The sequence below is a fragment of the Malaclemys terrapin genome, chromosome 20, assembly GCF_027887155.1.
Source record: "Malaclemys terrapin pileata isolate rMalTer1 chromosome 20, rMalTer1.hap1, whole genome shotgun sequence".
Taxonomy (NCBI): Eukaryota; Metazoa; Chordata; order Testudines; family Emydidae; genus Malaclemys; species Malaclemys terrapin.
In genome coordinates, this window is record NC_071524.1 from 13,960,104 (window position 1) to 13,983,206 (window position 23,103).

At 53.2% G+C, this 23,103-nt stretch overlaps 1 long non-coding RNA gene across 2 annotated transcripts; it reads left to right on the top strand.

The window, feature by feature from the left end:
* Nucleotides 1-362: 362 nt before the first annotated feature.
* On the top strand, nt 363-7,011 carry LOC128826536 (uncharacterized). Of its 2 annotated transcripts, XR_008442851.1 has the most exons (4): nt 363-590; nt 1,245-1,503; nt 3,256-3,378; nt 4,119-7,011. It is a non-coding gene; the product is annotated as an uncharacterized LOC128826536 (long non-coding RNA). The 2 variants fall into 2 exon arrangements; XR_008442850.1 differs by having other exon boundaries at nt 363-1,503.
* The last annotated feature ends 16,092 nt before the right edge of the window (nt 7,012-23,103 follow it).

The following is a 23,103-nucleotide window of genomic DNA, read 5'->3' on the forward strand; positions in this document are numbered from 1 at the left end:
GATGTTGGTCGGGATCTGGGCAGCGCCTGGCACAAATGCAGCCCCGGTTTCGGTTGGGGTCTGGGCAGCGCCCGGCTCTGTGGGACCCTGATCTCGGTTGGGGTCTGGGCAGCGCCCGGCTCTGTGGGACCCCGATCTCGGTCAGGGTTTGGGCAGCACCCGGCTCCGTGGGGCCCCAATCTCGGTCGGGGTTCGGGCAGCGCCTGGCTCCGTGGGACCCCGATCTCAGTTGGGGTCTGGGCAGCGTCCGGCTTTGTGAGACCCCGATCTCAGCTGAGCCCTCTGGCTGTCATCACGCTATGGAAAGGGAACGGCTCCTATCCCCGGCTTGTTCCGTATGGCACTGCGGTTCTTGGCTGGGCTCCAGCGCATTCCAGAGGTGGCTGGAGCAGATGGAGTCAGCTTCGTGAGTGCTGCAGGAAACCGTAGAAACCAGCCAGCTTGCCGGCCCACGCGGCAGTCTAGAGACGCCCAGCCTGTGGCAGGATGAGAGGCCAGACGGTGTTAACCGGGGACATGCTGCAGACAACGTTCGGACTTGGAGCCGCCTGCGAGCGACGTGCCCGGCCTGGGCTGTACCTGCTCCATGGGTAAATAGAGGCTTCTGGGCTAGCAGCTCTCTGCCGTTTGGGGTGAAAGCTAAGGTGGTAGTTTGGACCTACAAAGCCCCAAGTGGCTTGGGCTCTCCCTGAGAGACAGCCTCTCCCTCTGGGCCATCCTGCCAGGCTGGAGTCAGGGGGTTAATGAGCCGGGGTCCCGTGGCGGGAGATGCTGCCGGCTGGGTGTTCTCCATGCAGAACAGCTTGATTTTACTGCCCTTTGTGATGAAGTGGGACGGTTCTTAATGTTTCCTCTGAATACTGTGTGGGTGCCTCAGTTTCCCCTATGCATTTCTTAAGTCTCTAGGTGGTGGGGAAAGGCCAGTGTGCATAAATCACTGACACTCTGTCTCCCTGGCAACAAATGGCCAGGGCCCCTTCCCCCCCCTGCAAGGAAATAGCTAAAGGTGAACAAAGAGATCAGATGACCTCCTGGCCCAGGAAAGAGACAAAGGAGGGGCTGGAGGGGGTTTGAGAGTTGGAACTACCTGGGGACTAGGAGTGAGGGCAGACGTGGGTGTCTGGCTCTCTGAACCCCATAATGGACCCGGCCGAGGGGTCCCGTTCGCCGATGTACCTACAAGCTCTGTTTTAGACCGTGTTCCTGTCATCTAATAAACCTCTGTTTTACTGGCTGGCTGAGAGTCACGTCTGACTGCGAAGTGGGGGTGCAGAACCCTTTGGCTTCCCCAGGACCCCGCCTGGGTGGACTCGCTGTTGGAAGCGCACGGAGGGGCATATGCTGAATGCTCCCAGGAGAGACCCAGGAGGTGAAGCCGTGTGAGCTTCTTGCCCTGAAGACAGTCTGCTCCGAGGGAGAGGAGGCTCCCCAAAGTCCTGACTGGCTTTGTGGGGAGCAGTTCCAGAGCATTGCCCGGGGACTCCGTGACACCCTCCAAAACAGGTTTTAAGGCCCTTTGTCTCCCTAATCTACCCCGGACCCCTGCCCCCAAGCCCCAGGCCCTGACCCCCCTCATCCACCCACCCACCAGCCCCAGGGCCTCTCACATCCCAGCACTCGTCTGCCGGCTCTCCATCCTAGCAGCCGTGCTGGGTCAACCCGGGGCTGGCGACAGACAGGATGTCCTGCAGCCCCCAGGGCTTGGGGGAGGGAAGGCAGGATGCCCCGTGGGGTCTGTGTGGTGGGCTGGGGGTCTCCCTGGGCTGGGATGGACGGGGGGGAGTGTATCCCCAGGCTGGAGGGTGGGAGATGAGTGGCCCAGGATACCTGCCTGAGTACCAGCAGCCCCACTCGGTGCATGAGCCCCTCATCCCCTTCTCCGCTGCTCCCTGTGCACAGCTGGAGCGGGCAGACCCACTCCAGACTAGAGCTGGGGGGGGGCACACTGGGGGCTGGGAGCAGCAGCAGCCGCTGGCTAAGCTGGGGACTCAAATCTCCCAGCCGGGTAGGAAAGGAGGAGGAGCTGGGGGCAGACTGAGCCTTGGCTCCTGGTGTGGGCGGGAGCGCATCCCCTGGCGGGTGAGGACGGCGCGGGTGGGGGAGGCGGGTATATCACAGGCTGACCGGCCCTTTAAGGGGAGAGGGTCTCAGCTCCTCCCGTGACTGTTCGGCTGCCTCCCAGCTGTGGTCATGGGTAGGGTTACCATATTTTGAGTGTCCAAAAAGAGGACACTCCATGGGGCCCCGCCCCTAGCCCCGCCCATGCCCCCGCCCCAACTCCACCCCTTCCCCAAAGTCCCCGCCCCAACTCCGCCCCCTCCCCTGCTTCCCGCGAACATTTGATTCGCGGGAAGCCTGAAGCAGGCAGCAGGTAAGCTGGGGGGAGTGCGGGGAGGAGGCGCGGCCCAGTCTGGACCCCACAACCGAGTGGCTCCCTACGGTGGCCGGCCCCGGCCCCAGTGTCTCCAGCCTGGTTCGGCTCCTGGGGTGCCGGCCCCGGGCCAGCCCCCGGCCGAGCACCCCTGGGCCAGCCCCCGGCCCAGCACCCCCAGCCCCCGGCCCAGCACTGCCGGCCCCGGCCCCGGCCCCGGCCCCGGCCCAACACCCCCGGTCCCGGCCCGGGCCCCGGCCCAGCACCCCCAGCCCCCGGCCCAGCACTGCTGGCTCCCAGCCCGGCCCCGGCCCCCAGACCCCGGCCCCGGCCCAGCACCCCCGGCCCCGCACCCCCAGGGCCAGCCCCCGGCCGAGCATACCCGGCCCAGCACTGCTGGCCCCGGCCCGGCCCCCGGCCCAGCACCCCCGGCCCCGGCCTGGGCCCCGGCCCAGCACTGCTGGCCCCGGCCCGGCCCTGGCCCCCGGCCCAGCACCCCCAGCTCCGCACCGCCTGGCCCGGCCCCCGGCCCCGCACCCCCGGGCCAGCCCCCGGCCGAGCACCCCCGGCCCGGCCCCCAGCCCAGCACCCAGCGGCGCCGGCCCCTCCCTATTTCCTTGGACATGTCCGGCTTTTTGGGATTTCCCCCCGGATGGGGATTTGAGGCCCAAAAAGCCGGACATGTCCAGGAAAATCCGGACGTATGGTAACCCTAGTCGTGGGGCTAGGGCTCGGGGATGGCTTGAAAGCACCCGGCCCTTATGCAGGCCAAAGAGAACTCAGCTGAGCTGCGAGGGACTTGCAGGAGTCCCGGACGGGCGGGAAGTGCCTCTGGGAACTGCGGACGAAATTGCTGATTTTGACTTTTTTTGCTCACTGTTCAGTTCCCCCGACGCATCGTGCTCGGCGGCAAGGGCATGGCAGCAGACTGGCCCGGCCCGGCTTCTCCCGGGCTGGAGAGGCAGCTGGCGGCAGCCAAGTTACATTCCTTTTCCCGTGCCGATGTGGTGAGGATTGCTTATTAGGTGTATTACGGTAGCGCCTAGGAACCCAGGCCATGGCCCAGCATCCCATTGTGCTAGGCCCTGTACATTTTTATTGCTCTTAGGTGTATTACAGTAGCACCCCAGGGCCTAGGGTGACCAGATGTCCCGATTTTATAGGAACGGTCCCGATATTTGGGGCTTTTTTTAATATGGGCTCCTGTTACCCCCCACCCCCGTCCCGATTTTTCACACTTGCTCTCTGGTCACCCTACCAGCATCCCAGGCCACAGGCGTCGACTTCTGCTCGCGCCGGCGGGTGCTCGAGCCCCCCCCCGCCCCAACTCCACCCCTTACCTGCCCTGTCCCGCCCCTTCCCCAAAGTCCCCACCCTAACTCCGCCCCCTCCCCGCCCCTATTCCAACTCCTTCCCTAAATCCCCGTCCCAGCTCCGCCTCTTCCCCGCCTCCTCCCCTGAGCGCGCCACATTCCCTCTCCTCCCCCTCCCTCCTGGAGTTTGCTATGCGGCCAAACAGCTGTTTGGCGTCGGCAAGCGCTGGGAGGTAGGTGGAGGAGCAGGGACGCAGCGCGCTCAAAGGTGGAGGCGGAGGAGGTGGGGCACGGGGGAGTTTGGCTGCCAGTGGGCGCAGAGCACTCACTAATTTTCCCCCATGGGTGCTCCAGCCCCAGAGCACCCACGGGGTCGGCATCGATGCCCCAGGCGTGGGCCCCACTGAACAACTGAGCCTGAGTATTTATTCCAGTTGTGAGCTCAGCTGTAAAAAGCATGAGGACGTTCCTAAGAAGTCCCAATAATTTATGATCACAAAAGCTGGTGGGAAGAGGCACGCCAAGGAGACAGCAAACCGGAATTAGCCGGCACAAAACAGCTTCCGATAGAACTCCGGGACTGGGTTAAGTCCGTGCCCGACGACCAAGAAAATGTAAATTCGGAAGCCAATGAATCAAAATTGGTGGCTCAGAGATTCTGCCAGTTGCCTCTCCACTCCCAGCCGAAGCCATGCCGTGCCAGTCTGCTGCGGTGCCTTTGCCTGATTGGTGGACAAAATAATGAGGGGAGGGGCTATTAAACAAAAAGACTTTGTGGGCACAATACGGAAGCACAGACGGATGCTACTGGAGTGAGCGTCACCATGGAGTTCGAAGGGACTGCCAAGGTCATCTAGTCTAAGATGCAGGATTTGTTGTGTCTAAACCATCCAAGACAGCCTCTTTTGAAAGTCTCCAGTGAGGGAGCTTCCACAGCCTCCCTAGGCATCTATTCCATTCTCCTACTGCTCTTACAGCGAGGGAGTTTTTCCCTGAGATTTCATCTAAATCTGCTGGGCTGTCGTTTGAACCCACTGCCCCTTGTCCTGCCCTCGGTGGCAGGGGAGAACAACTTTTCTCCATCTTTTTTATGGCAGCCTTTCAAATATTTGAAGACCATCACAGCGGCCGCCCCCCTACTGTTTCCTGGGATGCTGGAATTTCGTCACCCTAAATCTATGTTCTGAGTAGACTGGGCCAGAGAGAGGGACCCAGCTGACACCGTGACCTCTGCTGGCGCCAGCTGAATCCTCAACACCGTCCAAGTGACTCACAAGGTGGGTGAAGTAATATCTTTTATTGGACCAACAGAAGATATGACCTCACCCACTCTGTTTCTCTCTCATTCTGGAACCAACAAGTTATATATAACAAGACTCCAAACCATCTAAGAAACTGTCAAAGAAGGGAGTTTTTCCTTCTAAAACTCTCTCCTGCTAAGGGGAACTAGGGATGTTGTTAAAACGAAAGCCTTATTTAATACTGACATTGCAAATGCTGTCTCTGGTTTTCCTTCTTTTCTTTATCTTTAATAAAAGGTTACAAGAATTTTGAATGGTGTGTTTGCCATGGGACGAAGCAGGCTGACGTCTCTGTATACCAAACGCCAAACCTTGTTGGACATTGTTTAATGTTGGACAGTGACTGGGTTGTGTTGATACCTTTGGCCCATATATTCCGTCTAAATTAATACAACGGTGCTGTACGTTTTCGTTGCTGATAGGTAGGGCCCAGGGTTTTTGCAGCAATGAAAACAAAGTCATTTCAGATTTTCAAAGCTGTATATTTTGGAAATATCAGATATGCATTATATTAATACAGAAAATACACAGATCGACAAACCCGAGCAAGCTGGAATCCTTTACAGCACCAGACTGCAGTAGCCTGCATTACAATGTTTACAGACACTTTTGAAATGGTTTTTGACATCTGAAATGGTCAGTTTTAGAACATAACAAATGTATTAAGTGATCATCTTCATCGCTATCAACACAAAACAACATTCTTGCCGCGCAAGACTATGCAATTAATATAATCTAACAGCACAGGGAAATTTGGCATAATTACATTTCTGCTTAAAGTAAACCAATGTTCTATTGCATATCGCCTGCATCAGCATACAAATATTCATTGACACGCTTAGGGCACATTACAAGTACATCGTCACGCTTTCCAATGACATGGCGGGGTTAGCCCTTGTCCAAATTTGGAGAAACCACGTTCAGCGTCAACCGAATTGCATGGGATTGCCAAAAGACCACGAGCAGTCTGGCTAGGTTTTGGCAAATGTTTGTCCATGCTTTTACCAAAACCTGGAGAGAGAAATGTCATTGGGACGAGGAAGTTCATTTACAATGCTCAGATAAACTGCCCACTCACCCACAGGTACAAAGCGCAGCAGTGAAATACTCCATTCCCAGTCACTGCAGTTGTGGGAGAATACACAAACTTGCTTGAGATCGAGGATTCTCACGTCGTGGGCAACCTAGGCTGGCCGTTTGTCTGTATTTATGTACCCGGCATTTTCTCTGCACGGCTTTGAAAATCTTGAGCCTTGGGATTGTGCAGTGCACGCCGTCCTTTGAACGGAAGCATTGCCGGCAAATCAGATGCAAGGTTGTACACTGCTCTTGATAATGCCGACTGTGATTCAAACGTAAGTAGTGTCTGAACAAGTGGAGTTGGATAAATTAAATTTGCCACAAGCGATTAGCTCTGCAATAAAACATGTAGCTCCTCTAAAACGGCGGTTGTGTCCTCCATGTCGATTTCCTGAGCAACGAACCCCTTGTCGTACTCCACACAATGGTTGTGATAGTCTACAGCTTTAAACCAAGTATTCCACCTTGTTGCAACTGGTTCCCGAGGTAATGTCGGGCTTTCAACTCTTTGGTCCATAAGGTAGTCTCTAAAGCGAGCAGGTCTGAGTGGAGGGTTTATTAGAGCACACAGACCATCCACTTCGGTACAGAAACGGTGCCTGGTAAAGCTGTAACACGTGCCCAGAAAGTCACAGAAATGCATTGGTTAAAATGCCACTTTGAACGACGTCCACAGGGATTTTGCATTACCTGCCACATAAGCCCCTGCATTTGACAAGTCAATGTCATCTTGTACCAGGGTCTTTGTAACAGCTCGTGCAACTAGGGAGTAGTTAACACGTCCTAACTCCACTGTTTCGACGAGCTTGGCAGCAGCTGGGCAACCGTCTGAAACCTGCATGCGCTGTGTTTGAATATTTGCAGCGTGCCCGTGTAGGCTGTCTGTGTAGTCATCCAAAATTACGGCTACTGTCTGATCCTTCTGTTCGGCGCTGGTTTTGTTCAAAGATGGGCGGGGGCGGGCAGGGAAGATGGACTCGCTTGTGGGATACAGCCCCCGTTTCATTTAGGAATTCTCGCATTTGGGGATGGTCCGTTTTTTTCTAATGGGATGTTTGCACGGCCACCGGCCTCCACCCGATCTCGTGCTATCTTTTCCCTGTATGTCTGGTTTTCCTTTTGCCGTGTATGCACACCAGTCATTGTGAGCTGGGGCTTTGCTGCTGTCACGGCGCCTTTCCTGTGGTTGCCTGTGCGGTCCTTTTTCACACCGTCAAGCCCTTGGTTGCAAAACGGTACAAAATAACGTCCCTCCGCCCACATGGAGCACATCTTTGCTGAATGCTTTAACTCTCCCCTCGGGCTGAACCATTCTAGGCATTGCTAGGAAGCGGCTTTGAAGAGCCGAAGCACAAGGTGAAAAACAGGAAGGAATCGGCTTTCAGGAGGGTTGGGGAGAGGCTCTAGCTGTGGGGGAACTTCACTGAGCCTGCAAGCAGCTGGGCCAAGGTCCAGCTGTGTGTGGGAGCGAGATGTGAGGCGGGCGCCTTGAGCCAGTGGTGTACTAGTGGGAAGGCCAAGAGACAGCTGTGTGCAGGGGAAGGGAGACAGATGTGTGGAAGTAAAGCAAAAATTCTATTTTTCTCCAACAGATGCTAGGCATAGGGTTACCAACTCTCCCGGTTTGGCCAGGAGTCTCCCAGAATTGGGCTCGAGCTCCCAGAGGCCACTGAAGCCAATCTGGGAGATTTTAGGCCACTAAAAGTCCGGTGGCGCAGCGGGGCTAAGGCAGGCTCCCTACCTGCCCTGGCTCTGTGCCGCTCCCAGAAGCAGCTGGCCTGTCTGGCAGCAGCTCCTAAGCGGAGGCGCGGCTACTCTGTGTCACCCCTTTCCACTAGTGTACCTGGAAGGGGGAGCAGGCGCCACACGCGATCTCTACTCCGTCTCGCCCCTTTCCACTAGTGTACCCTATCGGTGGTTCCCCGGCATCTCCACCACTAATGTTACCTCTGTTCCCCTAAACACCAACCCAGGGTCACACACTTGTATTAGTTTTATTACAATGCTGCTGTTGGGTCAGATCGAAAAGAGATGGCGCTTATTCATACATGCACACATTCACCGCATTCATACCCTCATGCACCCACTCACTTACGCAGGCGGAGAGTTACCGGAGACAGCATGGAGGTCGAGAAGCCGAAGCGTGGTGGATCTGGTGTGTCCACCTGCGGTCACGAATCCAGGCTGCTGAGCAGGTCCCGGGCCAATGGGGGCGGCGAGATGCGGCGCGGACGAGCGATGTGCTGGCCGTGGCTTCTCGCCGCCCCCATTGGCCCGGGATGGCAAAGTCCCCGCGGCCAGTGGGGACTGCGATCGGCCGAACCTGCCGTGTCAGCAGGTAAGTAAAACTGGCCCGGCCTGCCAGGGTGCTTACCCTGGCGAGCCGTGTGCCGAACGTTGCTGACCCCTGGGCTATGCTAACAATCACTGAAGTTACAAAGCCATATTTGGGGTCAGGAAGGAATTTCCCCCCAGGGCAGATTGGCAGAGGCCCTGGGTTTTTTTTGCCTTCCTCTGTAGCATGAGGTCACTTGCTGGAGGATTCTCTGCACCTTGAGGTCTTTAAACCACAATTTGAGGACTTCAGTAACTCAGGCATAGGTTAGGGGTTTGATACAGGAGTGGGTGGGTGAGATTCTGTGGCCTGCGTTGTGCAGGAGGTCAGACTAGATGATCACAATGGTCCCTTCTGACCTTAAAGTTTATGAGTCTGCAAAAAGTTTGCAGAACTTAATGATACACGTTACAGATCTTATAATTACATTTGACCGGAGGCTTTACATAACACCTCCCATACTCCCAACCCCTTGGCCCCAGCCCAGAGCTCACTCCCCCTCCCGAACCCCAACTCCCTCTCCCAGCCTGGTGAAAGTGAGTGAGGGTGGGGGAGAGCGAGCGACGGAGGGAGGGAGCTGGAGTGAGTGGGGAGGTGGAGCATCGGAGAATGGGCGGGACAGGGGGTGTGGCCTTGGGGCAGGGGCGGGGCAGGGCAAGGGTGTTTGGGTTTGTGTACTTAGACAGGTGGTAACCTTAGCTGGGCCCTGAGGGCTAGAGCAGTGGAGTAGATTAACACACAGGCCCACGGGGCCGTGCCCAAGGTCCCCAGCCAATTTGGGGGCCCCTGGAAAAATCTCACGATGCTAGGGCAGCAGGGGCACTGGAACAGGGGGGCCAGGACCCCATCATTTTTTACTGGCCATAAGGGCGAGCGACGGGGGGGAGGGGACAAAGAGGAGCAAGTGGGAGGGCGGGGTGTCAGGGGGGGAAGAGGTAGCACGAGGGCGAGGCTTCGGGGGCGAAGGGCAGCACATGGGGGGGTAGGACATGAGGGGAAGGGGAAGCATGGGGGAGGGACCTCGGGGAGGGGAAGGGGTAGTGCAAGCAGGGTCGGCTCCAGGCACCAGCCCACCAAGCGGGCGGTGTGACGTTATTGATATAATCTGGGACCGTATAGATCATTGTTGCAACCAAGGTCTTGTAGTGGCACCAAATCTTGTATAAAGGGGGTCAAATGGGGTGTCTAAGACAAGGTTATGATTTACTGGTTATGATTATGCTGTCTACATGTGTGTATCAGTTTTGTAGTTGAAGTTATGAATATTGGCTCTATACTGTCTGTATTTCAAACTTATGCTATGCTGCTGGGTGACATCCCAGACAAACTGGTGTTAGCTCTGCCTAGCCTGCTTGATGGCCCATTAAGGACCAACAGCTATACAATGGACCCATTGAGAGAAGGCAAATATGCCTTGAGACTCAGCAAAGTATGCAGGGACTGGCCCATGTGACTCCAGACTCCATTTTGCTGTAATTTTCCACAGTAAGAACAAAGAGGTGTTCTTACACCTGGGAAAGACTATATAAGGCTGATGCCTCATCTCCATCTGGTCTTCAATCCTGCTTCATACCTCTGGAGGGACTTTGCTACAAGCTGAAGCTTTGAACAAAGGACTGAGGACCCATCCCAGCCGGGATGTATTACAGAGACTTGATTTGAACCTGCAGTTTATTTCATCGCTGCTACAAGCCTGAACCAAGAACTTTGCCATTACTGTATGTAATTGATTCCATTTAACCAATTCTAACTCTCACCTCTATCTTTTTCCTTTTATGAATAAACCTTTAGGTTTTAGATTCTAAAGGATTGGCAACAGCATGATTTGTGGGTAAGATCTGATTTGTATATTGACCTGGGTCTGGGGCTTGGTCCTTTGGGATCGGGAAAACTTTTTTTCTTTTACTGGGGTCTTGGTTTTCATAACCATTTGTCCCCATAACGAGTGGCACTGGTGGTAATACTGGGAAACTGGAGTGTCTAAGGGAATTGCTTGTGAGACTTGCGGTTAGCCAGTGGGGTGAGACCAAAGTCCTCTTAGTCTGGCTGGTTTGGTTTGCCTTAGAGGTGGAAAACCCCCAGCCTTGGGCTGTAACTGCCCTGTTTGAGCAATTTGTCCTGAGTTGGCACTCTCAGTTGGGTTCCGCCAGAACCGCATTGTCACAGGCAGCACCTGGAGGGGGGCGACGCGGTGCGTTGCTCCGGCTCTGGCTCCGGCCTCCGGGGAGAGCGGAGCCCCGACCGGGACTCGCCGCCCTCCCCCTTGGCGCTCTGGCCGCCGGGGAGAGCGGAGCCCCGGCCGGGCACTCTGCCCTCCCCCCGGGGCTCCGGCCGCCCTCCCCTGCCACGCGGGGGCCAGCCGGACGCTTTTTTGCCTGGGGCGGCAAAAAAGCCAGAGCCGGCCCTGGGTGCAAGGGCAGGGACTTGTGGAGAAGGGGGCGGAGAGAGGGCAGAGGCTTGGAAGGAGGGGCATTGGGGCCACGGTTTGGGCGCTGGTGGCCCCCCCACTTGTAGGGAGCCTGTAGGGCAGGATGATTTAGCTGCCGCGCCCTCTGCTCCGCTGCCCCTTCCTCTCCTGCTTGTTGTTTTCTTCTCGCCGCCACCGGTGACGGGCTCCCCCTGCATCGTGCCGGGCGGCCGGAGGTAGGTGGCGAAGGAAGAGTGGAAACAACGCCTCCTGCTGCCCGCGTCTCCTCCAGCCCCGAGCTGCACGGGACATGCCCCCTCTTGGCTGCAGTCCTACCGCCCCGAGCCGAGCTGCCAGGGCACAGGCTGAAACCCGTTGCATGTCAGCGAGAGGGAGAACATAAGTAAGTGGGGCGGGGGGGGCAGCCAAGGGAGCCGGGAAAATCCCCCACACAGCCCCTACTGTCCAGGCTAGGGAAATCCCCATGACCTCAACCCATAGGGTCAGCCTCCAGGGAAATGCAACCCCCACATACATATGGGGAGCCAAATGAGAGGACTCGTTGTTGTCCTGCTAAAGGCAGGAAACTTGGAAACCCCCAACCCTCCCTCCCCCCGCGCCCACCCCCATCGCCTCTTCCTTGCCTCTCAGTGTTCAATCACTTCTCTCCCCCGGGGCGTGACCTGGTCTCCCCCCTCCTCTTCCAGTTCCCCCGCCCCCGCCCCGTGTCTTTTGGTTTGTTTCAGTTTTTTATGCCTCCATTTGTGGTTTCGAGACCTTTGGCTGCCCCTATCCCTGCATTATTTACCCGATCCTAATACACCACCGATGAGGCATTGGTAGAATGGAGTGATGACTTTTCTCCCCCTGCAGTATTATTGGAAAAACTATATTCGCCTTGGTTTAGTAATGACTGACCATGCGGTCGTGTGTGCTGGCTAATCCGTACCTGGCCTCTTAAAAGTGGGATTTAATGTATTGGTATAAGCTACTTTCTGATTAACTGAAATAGTTAGTTCTAAAACTGAACTGGTAAAATGTCAACTTTCTCACAGTTTGAGGTGAATAACCTTTGGCAGAAAGCCAGAAGTGTCGATTTGGCACCTGTCAGGGTCTTTCGACACTTTTTCAGAGCTTATGTGATCGGTTGCAAACTTTGTTTTAAACCAGTTTGCACCATGATCTGAAACGTAAAGTTCTTAATAATGGAGTCGTTTTACCTCAGGTTAGGATTATTTCTTTTAATAACGTTACTTTCTGGAATTGCGACCGTTGTCTTTCAAACATCTTCGCTTCCACAGTAGAACAACTGGACTGTAACACGATCGATGGGGGGGGGGGGGAATGTGTAATGGTCCCCCCAGGGTACAACCTAGCCTGTGGGACCTCTGCGTCCCCTTAAACTCTCCATCCTGGGCTATCACAATTCTATGCAAGTGACAAGCCGCAAACCCCTCCAGGTGCTGTGATCGCTCAGCCGTCACCATGTGAAGACACACACCCAGCTGAGTTGCATGAATGCCGTCTAAGCCACTCATGAATTATAAACAGGGAAACGCTAGTCAATGCCCTCCAGCCTCAGCCTTGCACCCCAGTGATGTGCTGTCTGACACGGCTCGAGACCTTCTCTTGAACAAGGCAAACTCAGTAATGAAGATGGTGGACATGCACCGGTCTTTGCAATCGGAGCAGATTCCCCAAACCCTTTAGGGAAATTTACTGGTAAAGATAAAGCACTCAAATCCATTTATTGACTGCTACGTGGTTACAAGTGTTTGGCGTAAAGGTCAAAGTTGGTTACATGCGAAATAAAAATAAAATCGCAGTCTAAACCCTAAACACTAGCAGACTACGCAAGGCATGAATCAAGCACCTTTACTCACCCCCACTGGATGTTCCAGGCTGAATTCTCTTCTCAGCCTGGGACCAATCTCCCCAGTTCAAAGTCTTTGTCTTCCCAGCGATCTTCCAGGTGTTGAGATAGGGGAGGAGAGGGGCCAAGAGATGTGTCACTGTCCCTCTTTTATACTTTCTTCCAGCTGCTAGAAAGATCTTTGCTGTGTCAGAGGGGTTCGGCCACCTCCATCGTGTACCATTTGGGAGAGTGGATTCTCCTTAATGGGACATCAATGGCTGTCAGGCTAATCTTGATGTAAATTTGTCTTGTCAGTGTCCTTTGTTGCCACTGAAAGGCTGGCTATGGGCTGTAGTAGATAGAAAGCCTGAGACATAAGGCCTTGTAGAGGCCCGGTGTGAGGTCTGAGGCCTGAACTAAAGTAAGTTTTTGACTAACCACATATTTCAGGTACAGACACATAGCAATACTTCATAACTTCCTATACAATGATAGTACACACAATCCAACAGGATATTAATGTTGAATCGATCAAGACTTTTCAAGTGATACCTCTCAAGGCATGCATTGTACAAAACACATTGCCCTCATATCACAGTGGTGAATATGGGGATTCTGGGGTGCTATTTTGAGGTACAGAGTGTCACCGCCAGGTTTAAGACAATTGGAGGAGACGAAAAAACCACTTGTTGGCCTGGGAACGACTGATTCTAGTCACACCGGTGTTGTCCAGATTAGCAGCGAAGGCCCTTGTGAAAGGGTACGGATAATAGCGAGCCAGATTCATTTTCTATGTTGAAAACTTGAGCCGTTAATCGAGGCATAACGAGCGGGGATCTGATTTGCTTCGTTATTAATGCAGGATGTAAAGACCGAAAGGAGTCTTTGTGTTAATACATTTTGATCCATTGGTGTTTTTAATGTGGCGGTGGGGGCTGGAGGTGGGGGGGAAATAGTCTTCATGCCCAGGGCCCCAATAAATCTTAACCTTCTGCTGGGCCAGGGCCAGGCTGGCGGTGTGCAGGGAAGGTGAGGAGGAGGGAGAGGTGCTGGAGATGCTGCCGAGAGCAGGTGTGAGCGCCGTCCGCTCTGCAGCATGGCGAGGGAGCCCTGGCACCCCACTGCCAAGCGCCCTGCCAGCCCCAGGGAAGCTCCGTGGCAGTTTTGCTGAGCCCAGGCCTGTGTGGGAGAAGTGGGCGGCGAATCTGAATATCAGCCAGCCCCTAGCCTCTGCCCTGCGTCCTGGGGAGGAGTTGGGTAACTCCTGGAAGAAATCTCGGGGGCTCCACTCACACGTCGCCGCTGGTTGGCGATTCCAGAAATGGAGGGTGATTTCGGGGGGTAGGGGGGAGCGGCAATCGCAGCAATTTCCAGACAACACTGGCCCTACTGATAGGTGTATTACGGTAGCACCTAGGAGCCCCACTCATGGCCCACAATCCCATGGCGCTAGGTGCTGTACATTTTTATGGCTATTAGGAGTATTATGGTAGACTGCATTGGGCCAGGCGCTGTGCAAACACAGCACAAAGAGAGCTGACAACCTCAGCATGAGGCAAGAGGCAGATACACACAGAATGGGGGAACACAGGGGAAGAAAAAAACAGTTCTGCTCAGCCAGGCCAGCCCAGTGGGGGACCACAGAGGGTCCAGTTTTGTGTCAGTGTCACAGCAGAGGGGAGGGGGGGTGATACCGTGGCTTTGCAAATATTGCAAAGGGCAGATCTCAGAGGGAGTCTGCAGGGACATTCCTACCCATCTGCCCAGGGCCTGGGAGCGTGGTAGGACCCGTGCTTCGAATTCAGAGCAGGATCAGGCAGCGAAACAGTAGAGTTTGCAGGGTGCCAGGGCAACATGCTTACATTGTCCTGAGCCGTTTGCAGAGGGCTGGCTTCTGTGCTGACTCATGTGTTATGGGCTGTGTTAAAACCTCATTGCAACGCACAAGAATATGTCACCAGGGCCGGCTTTAGGCCAATTCCACCAATTCCCCCGAATCGGGCCCCGCACCTAAGAGGGCCCCGCGCCCAGTGGCAGGGCCGCCGGGGTGGGGGCAAGTGGCCGAGAATCCCTTCCCTGGCTAGAGGCTCCTTTTTAATTTTTACTCACCCGGCAGTGCTCCGGGTCTTTGGTGGCACTTCAGCGGCGGGTCCTTCACTCGCTCTGGGTCTTCGGCAGCACTTCGGCAGCAGGTCCTTTAGTGGCACCAAAGACCCGGAGCGAGTGAAGGACAAACCGCCGAAGACTACGAGTGCCGCCCGGTGAGTACAAGCCCCACATGTTTTTTTATGTGGTTTTTTTTTTTTTTCAGTCATCCCTGCCAGGGCCCCGTCAAAACTGTTTGAATCGGGCCCCGCACTTCCTAAAGCCGGCTCTGTATGTCACCACCCAAAACGCAGGCACAAGTGAGGCTGCCCAGGAAACAAACACCGCAGAAGCTCTGGTAGCGTGGCCCTGAGAAAAAGCTAAGAGAAAGAGAGAGCTCTTGGGGCAAAGTGCTGGCTGAAAAGAGGCGTGGGGCTCTGAGCAAAGAAACTTTCTCCTGTTGTCTGATTTCTTCTGTGTTCAGGGAAACAGGACTTTGTAAAATAAACGGGATTGCACCAAAGAAACCCCTGACTCCACCACCAATTTCTCCGCCTAGTGGAAATAACCCGCAAGGTCCTGAATTGTGCCTAGCCACTGAGGTTAAAAAAGTGGTAACACTGGGATCCCGTTTTCAAGGAAAGAAATTGTGAGCTGGTGTTTCTGTTGCCCTTAATGGAACAAATAATGGAGGTGCCCTCAGAAATCACCGATGGCCACAGGGGATTTACACACGACCTAAAAGGGGAGCTTGGGAGTTCGCAAAAAACATCTGGACATTTCTCGGCAGGGGCTGAGAGTGACTTTGGTCAGAGATAAAATCTTTTGTCCAGGCAGCAGCTGCAAAGAGTCCAGGCAGGTTGGAAAGCCCAGCCACAAAACTCCCAGTCTGGACTGACGTTCATACCAGACTGTTGGGTTACAAATCACGGAAGTATTAAATGTGGGGGTCATGAACTGTTCTTCTCCTTATTGGGTGAGTAAAGGGCAGCAGAACTGTACTTAGCCTGCCTGAATGAGGGGGTCTCCCACAGCTTAATTTGTGCTAGGGCTTGTCAGGGCCGAGCCCCAGAACCTCTAGGCTGGGCAGTTCAGAGCCCTGGGACCTCTGGGCTGGACACATCAGCTATGAAAGTAACCAGCTTGCTTGAGCCCCGGCACCTCCTTCGTTACAAATTAAGCACTGGTCACCCCCAGCTGAACTGAGACAGCCCAGCCTGCACTAGTAGTGGGTTCCCCCCCTGAGAGCTGAAATCTCTGAGAGCCGGTGGAACCTCGAGAGACCGACTCGCAGAGGTCACAGTGGCAGGTGGCAGCAGAAGGTGACAGTCCAGGGCCATTGGGGACGGAGCGGTGGAGTGAACGGAGGCACAACAAACAACAGCGGCCAGAGCAGTGGACTATGTTTTAGTGACTTTGCTGCAGAATGCTAGATTTGTGACTCGGAAACTTATATAAATACATTTCCTAGTAGGCCAAGATTTTTAAAATGCATTATTTGCCAAGGTCATTATCTCACATCATCGCTATCTCAAGAGGTCGTTATCTTGGGGAGTTTCTGTACTAAACGTTTTGATTCTTATAATTATTTATTATGTAAGACGTAAGAGCGGCCATATTGGGTCAGACCAATGGTCCATCTCTCCCAGTATCCTGTCTTCCGACAGTGACTATTCCAGGTGCTTCAGCGGGAATGAACAGAACAGGGAATGATCGAGTGATCCATCCCCTGTCAGACGCAGGGAATGAGCGACAAACAGGCTAGGGTCACTCAGAGCATGGTTTTGCATCCCTGCCCATCCTGGCTAATAGCCATTGATGGACCTAACCTCCATGAACTTACCTAGTTCTGTTTTGAACCCTATTATAATTTTGGCCTTCACAACATCCCTGGCAAAAAGTTCCACAGGTGACTGTGCACTGTGTGAAGAAATACTTCCTTTGTTTGTTTTAAATCTGCTGCCTATTAATTTCATTGGGTGACCCCTGGTTCTTGTGTTAAGCGAAGGGGTAAATAACACTTCCTTATTCATTTTCTCCACACCAGTCAAGATTTTATAAGGCTCTATCATATTCCCTCTTAGTCATCTCTTTTCCAAGATGACAAGTCCCAGGCCTGGTCTACACTAGGAGGTTATGTCGAATTTAGCAGCGTTAATTCGAATTAACCCTGCACCCGTCCACACAACGAAGCTATTTATTTCGACATAGAGGTCTCTTTAAATCGATTTCTGTACTGATTCCCGATGAGGAGAGTAGTGCTTAGGGTTAGTGTGGACGGAATTTGACGCTAATAGCTTCGGGAGCTATCCCACAGTGCACCACTCTGTTGACGCTCTGGACAGCAGTCCGAGCTCGGATGCTCTGACCAGCCACACAGGAAATGCCCCGGGAAAATTTGAATTCCTTTTCCTGTCTGGCCAGTTTGAATCTCATTTCCTGTTTGTACATCATGGCGAGCTCAGCAATACTGGCAACGATGCAGAGCTCTCCAGCAGAGGTGACCATGCAATCGCAGAATAGAAAGAGGGCCCCAGCATGGACTGATCGGGAAGTCTTGGATCTGATCGCTGTGCGGGGCGATGAGTCCGTGCTTTCGGAGCTGCGATCGAAAAAACGGAATGCGAAGATCTACGAGAAGATCTCCAAAGCCATGACGGAGAGAGGATACAGCCGGGATGCAACGCAGCGCCGCGTGAAAATCAAGGAGCTGAGACAAGGGTACCAGAAGACCAAAGAGTCAAACAGATGCTCCGGATCCCAGCCCCAGACATGCCGTTTCTACGAGGCACTGCATTCCATTCTAGGTGCAGCCGCCACCACTACCCCGCCACTGACCGTGGACTCTGACGATGGGGTATTGTCCACGGCCGCTTCCTCGGAGATGTTCGCGGACGGGGAAGATGAGGAAGGAGATGATGAGGATGAGGCAGTCGACAGCGCTTTCAACGCTGATTTCCCCAACAGCCAGGATCTCTTCATCACCCTCACGGAGATCCCCTACCAACCCTCCCAAGGCGGTAACCCAGACCGTGAATCAGGGGAAGGATCAGTAGGTAAGTGTTTTAAACATTTATGTTGAATAGAATAGGCCTGGTATGTTAGCAATGGGTTTTTAATGATTAGTTTGCCCTAGGCGCTTAACTTTTTAGTCCTTGCCAGTGCAGCTACTGGAAAAGTCTGTTAACATGTCTGGGGATAGAGTAGAAATCCTCCTGGGACATCTCCACGAAGCTCTCCTGGAGGTAATGTGAAAGCCTTTGCATCAGGTTCCTGGGGAGAGCGGCCTTATTGCCTCCTCCATGGTAGGAAACTTTTCCGCGCCAGGCTAGCAGCAGGTACTCCGGTATCATTGCCTGGCAAAGCATGGTGGCATACGGCCCCTGGTGGCATTCACGCACCATGCAGTCTTTCTCTGTCTCCGTAATCCTCATCAGAGTGATATCACTCATGGTGACCTGCTTTGAATTAGGGGAATTTTAGTATGGGGACTGATTGCCTGTTCCTTTAAATAACTGTAACCAGCGGTTTACAGCCACGCGGTGGTGGCGGGGATGCGAACCGTTCCTGCTGAGCGGTTCGCCGGCAGCATGCAGGGATCTTTCCCGGGGACAGCCGCAATGGGGGTGGGACAGAGGCAGAGTTCATGCTGTCCGGATCACCGGCAGCAGGAACTGGCCAACGCTAGGAGCATTGCTTGGAACGTGAAAGGAGGGCACTGCTGTAAATTAAGCTTTACACAGCCAAAAGTCTACGGTTTACCATGGCCGCCTGCTAGCAGAATTCCATTGTCTGGCCCCGCTTGTGTGATCTGTACAGCAAGACCCCAGGCACTCAATGTGAAGACAGAAAATTCGACCTTGTACTGAGTACACATGTGATAGGTACTGTGCATGGTCTTGTTCACAGAGAAAGACTATATTCCTTGTTTGCAAAAAGGTATCTTTTTGAGGAATTCACTCCCTTTTTCCCATCCCACAGCTGCAAGTGTCTTCCAAGCTACCCCGGCATCCCCCTCCCAGAGTCTGGCGCAGATCAGGCGGCGAAAGAAAAGGACACGGGACGAGATGTTCTCAGAACTTATGGTCTGTTCCCAAGCCGAGGTGGCACAGCAGACCCAGTGGAGGGAGAACATGTCGCAATACCAGTGACCACACAGCGAATGGGAGGACAGGTGGCGGCAGGAAGACCAGCAGGTGACTCAAACGCTGCCTGGACTAATGAGGGAGCAAACGGACATGCTCCGGCGCCTTGTAGATGTTCTGTAGGACTGGAGGCAGGAGGAGAGAGCCCCTCTGTATTCTATCGCTAACCGCCCTCCCCCGCCACAAAGTCCCATCCCCCCCTCACCCAAAGTCCCAAGAAGGGGGGGCGGCAGGGGCCGTGAAAACAGTCACTCCACCCCTGCAGACTGGAGGTTTTTAAGGCCCGGCTTGACAAAGCCCTGGCTGGGATGATTTAGTTGGGAATTGGTCCTGCTTTGAGCAGGGGGTTGGACTAGATGACGTCCTGAGGTCCCTTCCAACTCTGATATTCTATGATTCTCTGTGAGCATATCATGGATTTATATAGTAAAAAGGGAGGAGCTCGATTTGCCAGACTGATCAGCTAAGCCAAAGCCGACAACCTATATGAAAAGGCTGCAAAACACCAAGCCTCTAGCCCAGTGGTTCTCAGACTTTTGTACTGGTGACCCCTTTCACACAGAAAGCCTCTGAGCGCGACCCCCCCCTTATCAATTAAAAACACTTTTTAAAATATTTAACACCATTATAAATGCTGGAGGCAAAGCGGGGTTTGGGCTGGAGGCTGACAGCTCACGACCCCCCCATGTAATAACCTCACAACCCCCTGAGGGGTCCTGTGGCGGGGTGACGACTCACTGCTGCGGTGCCTCCTGCTGGTTGTCCTGGGAATTAGCTCTTTTCCAGCTCCGGAGCGCCCTCTGCTGGCTGGTGTCTCGCCTGCCGCTGGCCCCCCATATCCTTCCCAGACCCCGGTGCCCTTTGCCCAGGGGTTCTGCCCACCGCAGTACCCCCTCAGTCTGGGTCCCTCCACCCAGGGGAACCCCCAACCCCCTATCCCTCCCTTGCCGCAGTGGCTACTGCCAGTCACTATCTAGCTCCCGTTCACTGGGGCGGACTGCAGTCTATAAACCACTCATCATCGCAACAGAAAACAGATGTCAGTGATCCTGAGCAAAAGAAGAGACAAGTCTCATTACAATGGCTTTGTTCACCTGACCCATCAATCTCCTGTCATTGCCCTTTGCCTGTGAGCTGGGCAGATGGGGAATCTACTTACTTTCGTATGTCTAGGGCAGGCTAGGTTCACACCTGGCCTCCCAAACACATTTTAAGAACATATTTCCAGCACGCATATATAACTCTTTGTACACAACCCGCACATACATCCCGCAATGACATAGAATCATAGAATATCAGGGTTGGAGGGACCTCAGGAGGTATCTAGTCCAACCCCCTGCTCAAAGCAGGGCCAACCCCAACTAAATCATCCCAGCCAGGGCTTTGTCAAGCTGCGCCTTAAAAACCTCTAAGGAAGGAGATTCCACCACATGCATAGCCAGTGTGTCACGAGTTTTTATATGGCACCTTACTCAATACACTTTTACTGTACAGGAATATTGTATATTACCATTTGATTCAATTGCTTATTTTAGGGGTTTCAGACTCCCTGTTCTTCCACTGGGGCCTCTGGACTCTGATTGTCACAGGCTCACAATCAGTGAGGAGGGAATTTCCACAGATGGAAAGGAAGCTAAACTGGGCAGAGCAGGCCAATTCCAACAGACTCTTACAGACGTGCCGGGTTTTGTAGGACTCTGCTCCCATAATAGAAGGTTTATTTGTGGATGTGCCAGTAGTGCAAAACCCGTGCATAGGTCGGGTGATGCGGGGTCACCATTTCAGTGGTCAGCAGAGTGTGACGTAGCATTTTCAGAGTTAAAAATAGCGCTGGTGACTGCTTCTGTCATGCCTTGTCCATGTGTCAAGCCCCTTCCATATTGGGAACAGATCCTAGTGTTTATGATTTGGAGGTGGCACTGGCCCAAGGTCATGGCCTGGGAAAAAAAGGGGCTAATTATAGCAAAAGTCTAAGTTCTCAGAATTTATTGCACCACCCGATCTGGCAGTGGCCGACAGGAAATCAGGCAGGGAGCGTTTTTGTTGTGTTGATATAAAAAACCTTGTGAGAGACATTATTAGGTAGCTGACTGTATCGTCTGCAACTAGTTAAGCTCTTTGTTTCTTTCTGTCTCCATTCGTTAGACAGTTCCCATTGTAGGCGGTATGGGGATGAAGGGCTAAGCTCAGATGGGGGTTTTACGAGTTGGCGTGAATCCCTTTGAAACTGGAGATGTCACCCCACTGCCCTACAGTTAAGATAGTTGCATGAAGCCATTAATGCTCCTTTCTGAAGCCCGGTGGCTGAAATAAAAGCAACCGCCACCCAAAACCCAGGCACACGTCATGACCCAAAACAAGGCTCTTATGAAGGATCTGAGGACCTTTTTTCAGAGGGGTAGCCGTGTTAGTCTGGATCAGCAAAAACAACGAGGAGTCCCTGTGGCACCTTAGAGACTAACAAATTTATTTGGGCATAAGCTTTCGTGGGCTAAAACCCACTTCATCAGATGCACGGAGTGGAAAATACAGTAGGCAGGTATAAATACACAGCACATGAATAGATGGGAGTTGCCTTACCGAATTGGGGGGGGGGGGTCAGTGCTAATGAGCCAATTCAATTAAGGTGGACGTGGGCTATTCTGAACAGTGGACAAGAAGGGAGGAAAATCACTTTTGTAGTGCTAATGAGTTCAATGCAATCAAGGTGGCCCATTTCAAACAGTTGACAAGAAGGGGTGAGTATCAGCAGGGGGAAAATTAGTTTTTGTAGTGACCCAGCCACTCCCAGTCTTTATTCAGGCCTAATTTGATGGTGTCCAGTTTGCAAATTAATTCCAGTTCTGCAGTTTCTCATTTGAGTCTGTTTTTGAAGTTTTTCTTTGTTGAAGAATTGCCACTTTTAAGTCTGTTATTGAGTGTCCAGGAAGATTGAAGTGCTCTCTTACTGGTTTTTGAATGTTATAATTCTTGATATCAGGTTTGTGTCCATTTATTCTTTTGCATAGAGATCGTTTGGTTTGGCCAATGTACATGGCAGAGGGGCATTGCTGGCACATGATGGCATATATCACATTGGTAGATGTGCAGGTGAATGAGCCCCTGATGGTGTGGCTGATGTGATTAGGCCCTATGATGGTGTCCCCTGAATAGATATGCGGACAGAGCTGGCATCAGGCTTTGTTGCAAGGATAGGTTCCTGGGTTAGTGTTTTTGTTGTGCAGTGTGTAGTTGCTGGTGAGTATTTGCTTCAGGTTGGGGGGCTGTCTGTAAGCGAGGACTGGCCTGTCTCCGAAGGTCTGTGAGAGTGAGGGATCGTTTTCCAGGATACGTTGTAGATCCTTAATGATGCGCCGGAGAGGTTTTAGTTGGGGGCTGTAGTTGATAGCAAGTGGCGTTCTGTTACTTTCTTTGTTGGGCCTGTCCTGTAGTAGGTGACTTCTGGGTACCCTTCTGGCTCTGTCAATCTGTTTCTTCACTTCACCAGGTGAGTATTGTAGTTTTAAGAACTCTTGATAGAGATCCTGTAGGTGTTTGTCTCTGTCGGAGGGATTGGACAAAATGCGGTTGTATCTTAGAGCTTGGCTGTAGACAATGGATCGTGTGATGTGGTCTGGATGAAAGCTGGAGACATGTAGGTAAGTATAGCGGTCAGTGGGTTTCCAGTATATTATGTGACAATCGCTTATTTGCACTGTGGTGTGTAGGAAGTGGATTTCTTGTGTGGACTGGTCCAGACTGAGGTTGATGGTGGGATGGAAATTCTTGAAATCCTGGTGGAATTCCTCAAGGGCCTCCTTCCTGTGGGTCCAGATGATGAAGATGTCATCAATGTAGTGCAAGTAGAGTAGGGGCATTAGGGGACGAGAGCTGAGGAAGCATTGTTTTAAGTCAGCCATAAAATGGAAAAATACCACAGAAAGCGACAAAGAAGGAAGCACCAGCCACAGATGCACTGGTAGCATGACCCTGAGAAAAAGCTGAGAGAGAGATCTTGCTGGGCAGAGGGCTGGCCAAAAAGAGGCTAGGAATTATAAGCAAAGAAACTCTCTCCTGCTGTTTGATTCCTCCTGGATTCAGGGGAACCAGACTTTACATTCTTTGCAATCCTGTTTATTTACAGAGAAATGCCTGGCTCTATTATCACTTTCTCCTCCTAATGGAGACAACCTGCAGGGCTCTGAATCTTGACTCACTGCTCGGGTCAAAAA